General features: G+C 33.5%; 1 long non-coding RNA gene across 11 annotated transcripts; it reads right to left on the bottom strand.

Annotated features, from left to right (window-relative positions):
- Positions 1–2,827: 2,827 nt before the first annotated feature.
- Positions 2,828–5,861, bottom strand: LOC110890777. Of its 11 annotated transcripts, none has more exons than XR_002564760.2 (6): positions 5,577–5,861; positions 5,433–5,485; positions 5,298–5,339; positions 5,005–5,173; positions 3,282–4,901; positions 2,828–3,201 (listed from the first exon to the last, which is right to left on the bottom strand). It is a non-coding gene; the product is annotated as an uncharacterized LOC110890777 (long non-coding RNA). The 11 variants fall into 11 exon arrangements; XR_002564763.2 differs by having other exon boundaries at positions 3,282–3,783; positions 3,911–4,901; positions 5,298–5,485; positions 5,577–5,860; XR_002564758.2 differs by having other exon boundaries at positions 3,282–3,375; positions 3,681–4,901; positions 5,298–5,485; positions 5,577–5,859.
- Between the last annotated feature and the right edge of the window lie 11,313 nt (positions 5,862–17,174).

The following is a 17,174-nucleotide window of genomic DNA, read 5'->3' as shown; positions in this document are numbered from 1 at the left end:
TTCAATGAATACAAAAAATCTTGAAATTGGAAGACTTAATAATAATTAAGGCAGATCAAAACTTATTTTGGTTCGCCCATAAGCTAAATCATTGTCCCTTTTGAGCACATGCAATGATTTAGAATAACCAAACTGTATACAAGATTTAGCTAGTATTTGGGTGTTTATGAATGGTACGCTAAACATATAAACAACTTAAACCAAAGGGTTAATGTTTTGTTTTAATGATTACTACGTTTAAATCCATGAATAAGTAATTATTCTAAACATCCGTAGTCGTCGATCGGATTTATGGGACTAAATATGAATTGAGACTATTGTGAAGTGTTGGTTAGTTCATTGAATGAGGTAATCATTAATAAAGGATCAAAGTGTTGAAGACCAAATTCACATATAATCATTGGGACTAGTTATTGGATTGACCCCCCGATTCAAGAATACTTCATGGATCATAATCAAAAGTAGTTCTTGAAATGGTGTTGTCTTTGTATCCCTCAACCTGAGATACATATTTAACTCACGTTTACCGTGGGTTGTTTTTGACATTCGTTTAACGCTTATCCTTAACATGGGGCAATAAGGGCAATGATTGGAGATTGCCCTAAAGTTCAGTAGGAGTTATGTATGTAGTCGATATGAAATTGTGTTCTCTTGCTTTTGTGAGAGCTTGACATATCGAGCCCTTCATGGATACATAGAGACATAAATGCATGGTCGTGATCAAATTGAATTGTTTTTTAATGAGAATAGTTGAACACTCAGACGAATCCATGTCTCATGTTCAACAAGATGTCTATTATAGAAAGGAAAATTAACAAAATAACCATGACTATAACCAAATGGTGAAGTATGAGTACTTAGACCTATCAAGAATAGTAGACTGCTCTAGAGTGTCATACCTTCTTAGGGGGCAGTGAGATGTAGCTAGACATCCAACATTGTCCATTGAAACCTTATCTTTGAACTGTGCAGAATAGCTTTGAAGTTCCTCTTTTCAGCCTGAAACAATTAAAAAAATTGGTAGCAATCCACACTTATCAAGTTTTCTTTGCAAACTGAGAAAAAAAAAATCGATATGTTTGCCTCGAAATCACCTTTCTCACACTAGCCAGTTCCTCTTTTCAGCCTGAAACAATTAAAAAAAATGGTAGCAATCCACACTTATCAAGTTTTCTTTGCAAACTGAGAAAAAATCGATATTTTTGCCTCGAAACCACCTTTCTCACACTAGCCCCCCCCCCCTCCCTTCCTCCCTCTCTCTCTCTCTCTAGGTTTCCTTCAAAAGGAATGCTTGTAAATGAGGGGGTGGCAGCTAGGACTAGGACCACAGTTACCCTTCTAGGGTTGGTGACAAAATCACAAATATGCTCTTAGGTCTCTCTTTAACATGGACCCGAAAAAATGGGTCTTCTATAAGTGTTGGGTTTCATAATCTATTAAAATTTGAGATGTTGCATAGAGACCAGTTATAGTGGAGTATATTATGCGGGCGAATTAACGCTGCATTACAAGTAGCCAAAAACCCTTACGTATGTCAACCACGTGGATACATCGACTAAGACCAAGAAATAGTGAAATGGGTTACATAGTAGGTGTATGAGAGTCTACATATGTCCCCTTTGATCCTTCCCAATATGAGAGGTTTTCTTTTATCACCTTTGTTTATGAGTATTGAGTAATGAGTTTTACATAAAGAACATGTTGGACATGATAATTTTATGATTAGCCAAAATTTTAAAATCCTTGTAAGGTGTGCCTATTTTCAACTTTTTCGATGCTTCCTACGGGAGCTTTCAAAGGCAGTATTTATAATAATTAGAATTTTTATGCATAAAAAGTATTAGTAATATTAAATATAAAGCCAATTAAATAAAACTTATAAAAATTTGATATTAAATATTAAGTTGAATAAAAAAGGTATTTACGTAAAAGTAAAATTAAACAAGCGACAGTAATAAATACATATATTTTTTTGGGAAAACCATCACGATTCGTGATGATCGTTATTTAGACCCACCTTCCTTCCCTTTTTTCTTAGTTAACCTCGTGTATCCCCTAATCTTGCTACATCCAGATTTAACACTGACTACATATAGTTTATTCGAGGCAATCTTGGTGATTTTAGTATCATTAATTCAACTTTAGTTTAGCTAGATTTACTTAAGATTAAATAGAAATGTGAATAACCTTTGTCATAATTTAAAGGGTGTGGAATACATACTGGTACAAACCTACTCTCATTTCTGAACCTTCGAGTCTGGTGGTTCACAAAACTACTCTCGTTTCTGACACCTTCGAATCTGGTGGTTCAACAGTGTGGGCAGCGCCATAATGGGGTTCAAGGAGCAGAACCCTAGCAAGGGTTAGCATGGAAAAAATTATATTGCTTTGTGTTTGCAAGGTCGATGAAAATTCGCATAAACTGATTATCAATAAAAATTTATTATTAGTAGTATGTTTTTAGTGATCATCAATGGAAATGGGATTAATAGCAACTTGGTCCGTCAATGACAAACTAATCAGCAATAACTACCAACAATAGTAATTGTGATGGGCAAGGCAAACATAACCATTGGTGTAATCAAATGATTACCAAGAGTTTTAATCGACAACTAGCATACTCTTTCATGAAGAGTTTTGTGGTTTCAACTTAAACTAGGGGTTTTCCCCGCGCGCGTTGCGCCGCGCTTCATGGTTTTTGTTAACGATTTAAGCGTTGTGTTTCCCTTCGGCCTTTGTCAGTGGAACTTCTCCAACCACGGTATCTCATAGCCACAGCTAGTCGAAGAACATAAACAAACACATCAAATGCTAAGAAAGTACTCAATTGATCTCCCAAAATTTTAGTCTTCTATTTTCATGGCAAAAAGGTACCAACATATCGTCAGGCGTCCAACAAAAGTTATTCAGGAGCACCACACATATAAAACAACAAAGTATTCAATAACTGTTATATAATATACAATAATCAAACGTTAACCAATTTTGGTTTTCACATACAATTTATCATTTAAACGAAAAAAACGGTCTCAAGGTTTTCTCCTGCTGCAGCTGGGCTGATGAAGAACCTGTTGCGCCTATTCTGTTTATGATTTGCGCACCATTAACTGTATGGCATCTTCTTACTCCGCCATGTTAGTTCAGCTATTCAATCTCGCCTCTCCATACGGCAATTCTTCTAATCATAATCAACAAAAACCCCTAAAACAATCGGCCACATGAAACAAACCCAAAACTGGAATTGATAAAACTAAAAAAACATTTGTTTAAAAAAAGCATACCAGTCAGTCACTAGTCACTGCTCAATTTAATCAACTCACAAACTGTGCAAATCCTTAGCTCTCTTCAAATGGAGAATCAAGAAAGCTCAAAATACTGCAAAAATTAACAAAACCTTCTAAATTTAACACCAAATAATCGACTCCTAACATCTAACAAATATTTTAGATAAAAGTTGGTTATTTGCTGAAATTTGTATATTCAAATCATAGTGGATCCCAAATCAAAAAACTTCTTTATGGCGCGCATTGCGAGAATTAGTATCCTGATTACATGGGGTTCTTGTCGACCCACCAGTTCGTCGAATTGGAAATTTTAAAAATTTCTAACGCCCTTATTCAAGATATTAAAATAGTTTTATGTGTATTTCTAAGAGAATAATAAAACCCTATAAACCTAACCTTGTTACTCGAAATAAGCGAAGAAAGGAGAAAAATATGGGAAAAGTGTTTCCTCTTGGTAACAAATTTCCTCTTTACCTTTTCTAAACTCTAACCCACTCTCCTGCCAAAAGTTCGAATACAAACATAAATTGCATCAAGTGAAATTTGTGAAGAATCATTTATCATAAGTTTATAACTTACAAAGTTAAAATAGAAATGGAAAACATACAACTTACAAGCACATATACCTTTTTCTACTGCATGTATGCAACTCGGCCAGAGCAAAAAAAATATTGGTTCAGTTAATATAAAAAATATGCCAGTCTTTGAAGTTTGTCATTTCCTTAATTCTAGTGTATTCCACAAATTACAGTAAATCAGGTTCTGAAGTCTGAAGATCTATGCATCTGAACAACATATGACCAAGATATTAGTTGTACATAAAATCCATTTAGTAGCACAAAAAGGATGGCTTTCTGCTACCCTTAAATGAAAAGAGGTGGCAAAACGTGTGAGCCTGGTGACATGTTAAAAGGGTAGGTTTGGTTTGGTTGGGTTGACCCGTAAATTTTTTTTTTCCAGTTTCTATTCTTTTTTTTTATAATAATATAAACAGCCCCTATATGTGGCAATGGTGTTGTTTGAACACACAACCATAAATAACGACGTGCTTGTGGAACCCCCATAAGTACGCTCGGGTAGAGGGGCCTGGGTAGTCCAACAACCTAAACAATTACAGGTGAGACTAAGCCTCTATGTGTCGAATCATATTGTATAAAAGTGTAACGTATAATTGGATCATGCAAAGATGAGTATGTTAGCGGCTATCTAAAATAGCTTATGAAGTACCCAAGTTCATGGTTCAAGTAATACATCAAGGATTCGGTGTCAGTTGTGGATCGATTGGGGCTCAAAACCGAACCAAACCACCTGTGCAAACCACATAAGAGACTTGTTTTGTTGGAGAACAACTGTAACAGCCAAACTGAGACACTACGATAGTTCCATCTTAGATACATTAAGAAACTTGTAATTAATGTCACCGACTCATACTTCCTTATTGTAAAAGCAGCTATGTAGCACATAGCCTGAAATGTGCAAGTGTATTGTGGGTCTCAAAGAGTAGTTTAACCACAAAAAAAAAGAGGACAAAGAAAGCACAAACCTTCTTCCAGTCTTTTTCACACTGCATATAAGCTTTATAGAAGCGCTCAACTTCATCATCAGTCCATGGAGATCCTAACATGTCAGAAAACTTCCTCTTCAGTACAAAAGACTTTAGTATCAAACATGGTCACTTTAATGAACATTTGTATATTACTTAACTCAGTAAAAAAAATACCTAGAAACCTGATGCTTGTTGCCTTTTCTGCACAGGGGATATTATCTCGAATGCGACCCATCTGATCCCACTCCCCTGTACTTCCCTTTAAACCCTTTCCAACCTGAATCGATTTCCACCGAAGAACTCCTCCATAACTTCCATTTCGACCCACTCTTACCAACTAAACCTGAACCATTCAAACAAACCCTAATTAGTACAATCCAATTACCAAAAAAACAACAAATCGAACACTTAATTCACAATTCAAATATTTAAGCCATCTTCAAACAATCAAAAATAGTTAAAATTACCTGATCAATCTTCATTGGTCCACCATCAATTCTTAACTCCACCTAGGGTTCGAGAACGACTTATTAGGGCAAACAAACCCTAACAACCACACCGTCACACTGAAGCAATACGCATAATTAGGGTTGTGTGCTTACCCGTTCACTGAAATCTTCTCCTTGCCGTTCACCGGAACCTCACCAGACGTTACCTACTCATCAGATCTACATTAGTCACCGGATTAAGGCTCAGGGACAACCGATCTAAAAAAAATAGTGAACATGCAATAGAAAAGGGCTTACCGGAAGTTGATGGAAACCCTAACCGCTTGACCGTCGTCATTGTCAGAGGTATGGCAGCATCTGATCGAACATACCTCGTCGCTCTCCGATACAAACCATGTTCGCGGCCACCACAATGATCAAAACGTCGTTGTCAAGTGTTATTGACGCCGGCGAGAAGGTTGTAACACCGGCGGAACCATCGTAATCGGCCTCTCTATCTGTCTCTCAGCGCTATCTCTCTCTTCTCTCTACCCGGGTTCTAAATCTCACCACCGTGTTTTCTGTCCGCCTAACCTTTTAAACTGATTTGGAAAGGAAATTACAATAATAGCCTCTTACTGTTCATTCAGTTTTTTTTTAACATATAGTAATGTTGTGATTGCTCACCAACTATAAAAATAAAGTCTTTGTGCTATTTTTGGTATGTTTTTCAAAATAGATAATCACAAGCTGGTTCTTGTTTCTTTTTTAATTAAGGAATGAATTTTCGAGATATTATCAAAATATATAAATCTGACGCCTTACGAATAGGGCTGTCCTAAAAGCTCGCGGCTCAGAGCTCGCTCGGATTTAGCTTGGAAAAAGCTCGCTTGATATGGCTTGTTTTGAAATTGAGCCAAGCCGACTCGGCTCGGTTAGAAAGTGAGCCTAGCTCGGCTCGGCTCGTGACGAGCCAAATTGGCTCGGTTTGGCTCACTTGGTAGCTCGGCTTAGCTCGAATTATTTACTTATAATATATTTTATTTTTATATACATATAATATATTACAAAAAAGTGATTATTATTTACATGTATTTAGGCTTATAGTTTGATTTCTATGACATATTTAAAGGTTAATTTTTGTGCTAATGAACAAATATTGTATTTACTTGAAATATAAAACTTATTTGTGTTGTTGAACATGATTTTGGCTTATAATGTATTACGCTGAACTTATTTTGAAAATGTTCTTTTGAGGTATTGAATAATATTTTAGAATACTGAATTTTAAGAGCTATGTATTAATTTTTATTTTTAAAATCGAGCCAAATCAAGCCGATCCCGAGCTTAGATTTTCAGCTCGGTTTCAAATCCGAGCCGAGCCAGCTCGGTTTATAATCAAGACGAGCCCGAGCTTACCCTAGCTCAACTCAGCTCGACTCGGCTCATGAACAACCCTACTTACGAATACAATACCTCTCATTGGTCTAGTGGGCTCGTTATATTAATCAAATTAAGAAAACTGCAAGTTGCATATACAAAACATTTACAAAGGCAAGAATAGTTGTTACGTGTAAAATTTGCTTTAGTTTTTGAGTTTTATATAGAACCATTTTGTAATACATTTAAATAAAATAATTATTGTTCAGATTATTGTAAGATGACTCTTACATATATGACTAATCGTACTCATTCGACAGAGGGAATTCTTTTAATCTTATATATTAATAATTTGACAAGGTAATTAAGAAGATGCGTCACTTAGAATGTAAAAGTTTTGCCCGTTGTTTTAAAACATATAAATTTGCACAATGATAATTAGTTGAGCGACTTGTCGAATTTTATATGCACAACAAAAAAAAAGTATGTTCAATACAAGCGTGTGAACAACGAGTTAGACTAAATAAATGGGTTAAAAAAATATTGCCGATTGGTTGATTTGATAACTTCTTACTTGATGACCTATTTGAAAATATTATAACTTGAATGTTTAGTTCTGCCATTTGTTAATTTGCATTAAAAAAACTAACGACCCTAAGCACTTGCATGTTTACTATTTTTAATCAGAATTTGATTACGTTATGCTAATATCAATAAGTTAAAACGTCTTGTTTAGACAAGTGTTGAAAATAAAAACACACATCTATACTGTTTATATATTTGTAAAACAATTAAGGCAAGTAAAGCATTTTTACTAAATCTTACACACAAAACCTATATTATTTATATATTTTTTAAACAAAATTATATAGCTTTGATTGAAGAAAGTTAATAAGAATTATATAACTAGTTTAAAGGTTAATTGAATTAGGATTTTTTTTACTGTTAATCGGAACATATATAAGGTACTTTATTAGGTAAAATACATTGCAAAGATTATATTTTTTAAGTTTTACAAAACGAATTGAAAAAAAAAATAATAATCCTAACCTAGTAGTAAAATCTTCTATCAACGAAAATGTAAACAGTACCTCCATTCAAAAAACTAAATTTATACCGTAATTAAAGAAATCTAGCTAGCTAGTTTAATTGGTTGTGATAATTATAGGTGAAATGAAAAGGTTTAAAATTTTGTTGAAACGAAAATGAAGTAATTTTTAATTAAACCCATGGCTTTATAGTCTAGTGGTATCTTGGGTGTGAAATAAGACTTTTGACTAATAGGTACTGAGTTCGGTTCTCACAAGAGGGTTTTTTCTATATTTATTGGGTTTCTTCCTGAATTAGTGTATAGTGGATATAGATATGATCGGGTGGTTCCGTTGGTGGCACGATGATACTCCAGTGGTTCGTTAGTGATCCAAATTTACCGTTCAAAAAAAAGTAATTATTAATTAAGCCTAATAAAATGAAACATAGAACATGGCATAGACTAACAATACAAAATCCTATACGAGCAACAAAATATAAGGAGGGCCGGATAAGGAGGGCCGGCTTTTGGGCCGGCCAACCCGTGCCGTCGCTCGAGCCCCAAATTTTCAAAGGGCCCGAAAGATTTTTATAAGCTTTTATATATATAGTAAATTATATATTTAATATATGCATTCATTTATTATACATAAAAGTGTTGGTGATGGAGTGGAAAAAACCATCTTAAGATAATGTTGTCGTCTCAAGTTCAAGACTTAACTCCATCACTAAAGACTTTTTTATTAATTCATTTCTTCTGACCATAATTTTATATTTTTATTTCGCTCAAGGGCTAAGTTATTTTGATAGTTCTCAGAGATATAAATATAAGCAAGCAACAAGGAAAATGATACCAGATATATAGTAAACCAGGTGTTCCGAATGTACCACACATGATTTTTCATCAATATTAACACATACATATATATACACATAGATTCAATGACCATAGCACCACAGATAGTGTCACACCACATTCACACAATGACGTGTATGTGAAGCCCTCCAAATTCACGTTCATGATCAAGTGTTTCCATTTCCATTTCCATTTCCAACATATACATTTACAAGCTTGGGGAATAGTGCCAGGCAGCTAAGTTTGGAGAATAGTGCCTGGCACTCCCCTATTGGACCAGCCTATTTTTAATTTAATTTTATTCTTAGTTTAAAATTACGCTTTCGTCCTTCATTTAAAATTACGATTTTGCCCCAGCTCAAAATAAAATTATAGTTTTGCCCCTAGCTTAAAATTACGCTTTTGCCCTCGGTTCAAAAACTCACTTTTAATTTTGTTCCCGGTTTAAAATTACGGTATCGCCCTTCATTTAAAATTACGGTTTTGCCCTCAGTTCAAAATTTGTCTGGCACTTCCCTATTGGACCAGCCCAGTTTTAATTTAATTTTATTCTTAGTTTAAAATTATGCTTTCGTCCTTTGTTTAAAATTACGCTTTTGCCCCCAGCAAAAAATAAAATTATAATTTTGCCGCTAGCTTAAAATTACGATTTTGCTCTCGATTCAAAAACTCACTTTTAATTTTGTTCCTAGTTTAAAATTACGGTTTCGCCCTCCGTTTAAAATTACGTTTTTGCCCCCAACTAAAAATAAAATGTTGTTTTTCCCTCTAGCTCAAAATTACGATTCTGCCCTCAGCTCAAAATTACGCTTTTGCCCACCGTTCAAAATTGAAACATGTTTTTCCCCCTAGCTCAAAATTATGATTTTGCTCCCAGTTTAAAATTATGATTTCGCCTTCGGTTAAAAATATAATTACGATTTTGCCCTCTGTACAGACATACATATGAGAGAGAAGCCCAAAATTACGGTCTTATCATTGTTTTTTTTTTCCATAACAAAATTATAGTAGTCTTTTTTTAATTGCTTGAGAATTATTCGGTCATCGTCCCGCAACCCGGTTGAGTACATAATGTTATAACAAATACATAATACAATACAGGGCCGTTTTCGAAAATCAAAAAAAAAAATTGGCCCTGTTCGAGATAAAAAAATTTGGTCCTTATTCGCAAATCTTCATATAATATAAACTCATCAATTAAATATATAAATACAACAATAATTGTTATGAAATTGATAAAACAAATTAACAAAAATAAAATTATACGAATTTTAAAATTAAAAAAAAAAAGAATTATAAGATTTTTATACCTCAATCTCAAGATTATCCACCCCACAAAACCCTTGATTCACCCTTTGAAACACCTCCTGCGTCGATGATGATGATGAAATCCTTGATTTCTCACTCGATTTCGACCTATAAATCCTCCTCTGCTGCGATGATGATGAATCGTCGTCTGATGATGATGAACGACTGAACGTGAATCCCCCAGGCCCCAAGTCGACGTTCTGTTTTCCCACATGACAATTGGGTTATAATTTTGAAAAACTTTTGTTTATTAGCCACTTGTGTCTTGGGGATGGACTTGTTAATTAGGTTTATAAAACTTTGGGCCTTATTTATAAAACTTTAAATTGGGTTTTAAACTTGTTATACAAAGGCTCTTATTTATAAAAAACATCCATATTTTTTTAAATATATATTTTAAAAAAATTAAAAAAAATTCGGGCCCAATACACATTTGAGCCCTGATCACAGGCCCACCCTACACCACCTTTTAGCCGGCACTGATACAACGTCCTCAGCTAGGGTTTAAACATATAAATCACCATGCATATAATATAATAACAAGCATGTTGTAATAAGTACAAGATGATCATTTCCTAAAGGCAAGCATAACAGAATTAAAATCCAAAATCAGAGTTTTCAGGTATGGTAATATAACGAAAGTACGAAACAATATAGATATGTGTCTGTAGGCCATAGTTATGTGTTTAGCCGAGTAGGATTTGCAATTCAAAAGGGGGTGGCGGCGCAGCTTGTTGCCCGTCTACCAACCCATGATTTGTAATTTGCTCTAACCTTCTAATGAGTTCTTTCTGATAAAAAAAAAAAAAATTATTGAACTATATATTAATCTTTCTTAAATATAGATATACTTAACATAAAAAGGTAGATAGAGATAATATTCGTACCTTAAGATCCTATCTCTAAACGATCTTAAACTTTACAAACTTCCATGGATTTACATATAATTGTTATACTCCAAATTTGGAGAGTGATTAATTAATGGTGGAAGTCGGAGGAGTATTTTGCTTTCCATGTTTCGGATCTTTTAGATGTTCCCGAAATCTTGGGTGGCTCGAAAACTAGGAAAAGAGTGATTCAAGCCATTGTTTATACGGTTCTGTGGAGCATTTGAAGAGCTAGGAATAATGCCTTTTTCAATGCTAAATCTGCGTCAATCATTGTCGAAGAGTCCAAAACGCTCTCTTATCTTTGGATAAAGGTAGATCGAGAAGCACAAGCATGTCTTGGGAGAAATGGAAACGATTCAATATAAATAGTATGGGTTAATGTTTCCTTGTTTGTTTTTTTCGGTCGTTTTCAGATGTATGTGCTAGTTTCTTGCTAGTTGGCGTTTTTTTTTTCCGGAATGATAGTTTTGGTTTTGTTGGCCAAATTAAATATAGATTTATGTTTCACGGGCATTAAAAAGCAAAGGTTTTAAATGATCTTGTTATTTATCACGACATATATGTAGATGACTCATAACATAACTTTTGGTGGTTTCTTTAATGTATGAATTTCTGTATTTCAAGCGGTATTTTATTTGTTAGTATTTAACAACCATGATTGTCAAGATATACAAATTTCGTATCTTTTAAGTGGCTTTACTGTAACAAAAGGTCTAACTAGTTCTTTTTATATTCATTTTTATTGATCAATTGTATGCAAGTACTTTGCTTAAGAATTCATAACTTAAGCAAATTTATATAAACTTTCTCTAAAGTTATACCCACATTTAAAATTCTACAAAGTACTAACTATTTGATTATTAGCTTTTTATAAACTTGAAATATTAATTTGAAGTTCGAAATATTAAACAAACAACAAAAAAAATGTTTTCAAGTTTGCTAGTTGATCATTATAATGTATGGTTTTGGTACAAACCATATTTATCCTACAAACTGTAATAACAGATCCTAGCACATAAAAAAGTTAAATTAGTACATAACAATACATACATAAAAGTAGCACTTTTGAATTAAATTAGCACATGAAAATTAATCAAAGATAATTGATTTTAGCATAAATTTTAATGATATCAGTATTTTTCTTAATCAGCACATTGAAAAAAAAGGAAAATCCAAATAAAGAATTAATTGTTTGTTAGCATATTTATAGGGAATTCAATATAATTGATATTAGAGTAAATTACGTTTTTGGCCACTATGGTTACATCACTTTTACTATATTAGCCCAAAATAAAATTTTTAACATATCTGCCCCCATAGTCTCTATAACTAACCATTTTGACCCCTAAGTCTAACATTTTGGCCCCCCATGGTCTCTATAACTAACCATTTTGGCCCCCATGATCTCTAGACTTAGGGGCCAAAATGGTTAGTTATAGAGACCATGGGGGCAGATATGTTAAAAATTCTTATTTTGGGCTAATATAGTAAAAGTGATATAACCACAGGGATCAAAAACGTAATTTACTCTTGATATTATTTAGGATATAATTTTATCATTTAGCTATAATTGGTTGGATGTCACGTGACACTTTTTAAATGGTTTTTCTTACAGTCAGGGGCGGATCTAGGTGTGGATTGAGGGGTTGCACGGGATACCCTCAACTTTCCTCGAGAAGTATAAAATAATTTTTAGTCTCCTTTTTATTTATCGTGAATATCCTTAAGCAAATGTTAGGATACCTCTCTCTAAGTGTAGGTAAAAATAAGATGAAATGAAATTTGTAGTTGGCAAAAGGAAATTTTCCGGTGAACGGAAACTTTTAACGGCTTTGAAGAAGATGAAGTTATAGTTTATCTTAATATTAAATATGAGCATCTCGGGAATATGAATGAAAAAGGAGAAAGGTACTCAGAACTTACATATAGTCAAACTTGAATTAGCCTTTTAATAGCCACTCAGATGTTACCTCTTAATGGTTTAAAACCTCTGAATAAATAAGAGGTAACCTCAAGTATGAATGGTTAAGAGGTAATCACTGAATGATAAATCATCACATGTCACATTCTTCTACCTTCTCATTGGTAAATTCTTAATGGTTTCATTAAGAGGTAGTTTCTTAATGACCATTCAGAGGCTATCAAACAGCCCCTAAGAGAAAATTACCAAAATAGCCAAGAATTTCTTTGACTTACCAAAATGGCCATTTGATGCCTCCTTGGAGCAGGGCATCACGGATTCAAATGTGCGGGATACCTCTTTCAAGACCCCTCGTGCGTCTTTAAATATGGAAGTGACACGTGTCTCAATGATTAGGTAGACTCCTCTCCAATGCCTCAGGCAGACTATTCCAATGCCTCAGCAGACTCATCCAATGCCTCAAGCAGTCTCATCCAATGCCTCAGGCATGAGTTAAAATTTTATGTGGGACCTACCACCCACTTCTGTAACGCCTCGCGTTTTTGAACTTTCTATTTATAGCTTGTTGACTTGTACTTTCCTATTTTAGACAATTGTACTCTCGTTTATTCCCAAATTTCATTCCGAGACTTGAATCCTAATGAAAAGTGCATGATTTGGTTCATATTTGTGTTTATATGCTATGTTATGTTATTACACGTTGAAACACGTTGAAACTATGTTAAGCACGTAAAAACAGTGAAATTCCATCTAAATCCCAGCTCTTAAATTCATCGTTGCCAAGAAATTACCCTAAACCGTACGAAAATTGGGAATTCGTACGTTAATTCGGTTGAAATATCAAACATTGGGTTAAAATAATTTTTATATTATGTTATTAATATTTTAAATAAGTAAATTAATAATTAAAATTAAATAAATAAGCATTTAAAACTAAGTTTTTTTGATTTTTGATGATTTTGGTTAGTTAGACTAACCTGGTTAGCTAAATCCTGGTTAAATCAGCTAACCAGGTTAAGTATATTAAAGGGCAGCACTAACTGAGTCAGAAAACTCAGTTAGTGACTAACCCAGTTAGTTAGTCTAACAGTTAGCAAAAAAATGGGTTTTATGCGCGAGACGGGATTCGAACCGGAGACCTTATGCTTAACAAACAACATCACAATCACTCGGCCGGGAATGCCACATCCAAACGAATCAGGAAACAAATTCGTTTTAAGCACGCATTCGGTTAAACCGAATTCAAATCAAACCGCGTAACAGGCTTCTTCTTCCATTATGTTCCGGTCAACCTTTCCATTTTCTTCTTCGTTGATTGGCTCAATTCCAGCCAGACATCCAACTTACCAAATTCCGGTTACCAAACATACCTCGGTTACCTTGTTAACCGACCCTTTCCTAAAACCGACTAACCCAACACCCCTATATAAATACCCGGCTCCCTCACCACCGGAAACCACCACCACCTAGTCCTTCATCACCTTCGTTCACAGCCACCCCCCTTCCGACTCCTATAAATACCGAACCGATTCCCGAAACCATCTTCGTCGGCCGGAGTCTCGCATCTCCGCCGGGGTTCGACCACCACTCCTAGCCGGAACCACCGCCGCACCACCACCATTCGCCGTCGTCTGCCGTCTCCGATGAGTCGATGACCCCGTCCGGTACAAGTCTTTGATCCAGTTTCCTTTTTTTTTGTTTATTTTTATTTTCCAGTTTTATTGTTAATATTATTATTATTATTATTATTATTATTATTATTATTATTATTATTATTATTATTATTATTATAATTCAGATATAATTATTATTATTAATATTATTTAAACAGGTTTAATAAACAGATTTAAATAACCAGACTTATTATTATATTTTTAATCTGAATTATTGTTCAGAATTTTTTTATAGAAATCAGAATTTTTACTTTATATAAAATCAGATTTATTAATATCATTATTAATATTAAAACAGATTTATTTAATTATTAATATTATATCTAATCAGATTTATAACTATTATTTTATTATTATAGTTAAAACAGATTTATTATTTTTATTTTCAGATTTAATATATTGTTTAAATCAAAATTAGCATTTTATAAATATTAATCAGAATTATTGTTTTATATAAAATCAGATTTGTTATTTTTAAATCAGAAATTATATTTCAGAAGTAATATTTAAATCAGAATTTATTTTCAGATTTATTATTTTATTTTATCTAATCAGAATTTTTGTAAATAGACTTATTATTTATTTAGATTAGAATTGTTATTTTATATAATTAGATTTATTATTCAAGATTATTAATTTATAATATCTATATATATATATCAGAATTTTCATTTTAAATACATACTAATTAGGAATCATTATTTATATAATCTAACATTTTAGTAGTAATATTTACAATATTTTGGTAAAATCAGTAACATTATCATAACAATATATATATATAAAATCAATATTTATTTTACTCATATATTTGTCATATATTTTTAAATATAAAAATATGAAACATATGATTATTATTTAAGAATGTTGGTATTATTTCATGCCTTGTTATTTAAATAAACCCTAAATTCCCAATATTTAACAAATACTCAAAATTAATAGGGTAAATCTCTTGTGCAACGACACTTGGAACAATCCTCATATTCTCTTTCCAAGAAATACGCAACGCACTCCAAGGTGAGTAACATGACCCATTTTCGTTTTACACTTTTGGGTGCAATATGTATTACATATCAAACATCACAACACATTAAACATTTTATGCACACTCATTCCATATTCTATGTGACACACTCTATTCATGTTAGACATGTTATGCTACTGTAAACACCTAATGACTATGTGTTCATTAACTTCGTACAAGCCTCCCCTAACAATGGTAGCGCTATAGGTTGAGAAACGCCCCTCCTGTTCTATGAGCAGGTATTGTTAGGTTAAACTATGTCAACCTACTCAAACTCGTTTGGGTACACTTTAATTGCGTTAAACTTTGGTTTGGACACATAGAGTAACATCGTTTCGAGTATATACTGTTAACATGATATTGTATTTCACATTTGGAATTGAGTAAACATTTTAAACATGTATATGCTATGTATGAAAACTTGTATACTCGCCAACATGCTTTTGTTGACATTATTTTAATACATATTGCAGGTTGAAAGTACAAGATTCAAGAATCAAGCTAGGATGAACTCTAGAAACCCACATAACATTTGAATTATTGTTGAACATTATGTTGTCTTGTTTGGAACTATGTATTTCACTTTAGAGTTTATGAAATGAATTAAATAAATTATTGTCACATTTAGTGTTATGTTGCTCTGATACCGATTGGTATCAGAGCCATAACTATAGGGAATTAGGTAGGATTGCCTTACTTGTCCCTAGTCTATAGTAGGAGTACTCTGATACCAGATTGGTATCAGAGCCATAACTATAGGGAATTAGGAATGCCTTGCCTAGTATATAGTTTAGGAGCTTATTCACTATGTGTTGCTTAAAACAACTTCCTTTCCATCTTCTTTGCTTCCCTCTACTTTCTTTTGGACTCTTAATATACATGCCTTTCCTAAGGCTAACACAATACACACTTGGAGGCTTTGAAGACACTCTTACAATACAATCGAAATGATTCATCAAGACAGGGTGATTCCCACACTTGGTGATGATTTTCACTCAGCTATACTTTGATTTTTGCACGAAATCTACCCTTAAGTTAGGAGTGATATCTAAACCTTGATGGGAGTTTTCCATTTCATATTCTAGTGGACCCTTATCTTAGGATAAGTACCAACCACATTAGGGTACGATGTTATCAAGTTAGAGGTGATACTCGCATCTTGTTTAACTAGTCCCACTCCTCGATTTTCACTCTCGCCAAAGTTTCGATTTCCCAATCGATTAAGGATGTGTAGTAACTGGAAGGGTTAGGTACCGGTAGTCGGGACGTCCTGTCTAGGTTTGGCATTCGTATAAATCCATTAAGGACCCGTTGCCTACCTGGGGACCATCGATGAGAGTACTAATACCTATTAGGCCAAAGCACGTTTCCTTAATTCGAGAAGGTCTTCGATTCACTTTGGAAGTGTCGTATGTTACGTTCCGTGACAATCCATATTTTACGTTAAATCTCTTTTTATGTTATCTCAATTATTATGTGTTTTACGTTTGAGCGTTTCATTCATTTCTAGCTAGAAAGTCACAATTTACACTATTGTCGTAACCTAAAACAATTAATGATACTCTCTCGTGAACAAATTAAATTTATTATGCTTTCATTATACATGTTATCCTATGTGAAAAATTTCATGTCATTTTATTCATGTTATACTATGTGAAATTCTATGTGAAACAAGGTGCTACCTGGTGCATTCATGAAAACAAGTTTTTCCTAAACAAACATTATGATCAAAGTCTCATTTTATAAACCTTTAGATATAATCTTTTCAAAAGTTTCATCTTGATTTCGAGGACGAAATCTCCTAAAGTAGGGGAGACTGTAACGCCTCGCGTTTT

The sequence above is a fragment of the Helianthus annuus genome, chromosome 11 (genome assembly GCF_002127325.2).
Source record: "Helianthus annuus cultivar XRQ/B chromosome 11, HanXRQr2.0-SUNRISE, whole genome shotgun sequence".
In the NCBI taxonomy this organism is placed as follows: Eukaryota; Viridiplantae; Streptophyta; class Magnoliopsida; order Asterales; family Asteraceae; genus Helianthus; species Helianthus annuus.
Note: the sequence above shows the minus strand (reverse complement) of the source record. Positions and strands in the feature narration are given on the sequence as shown.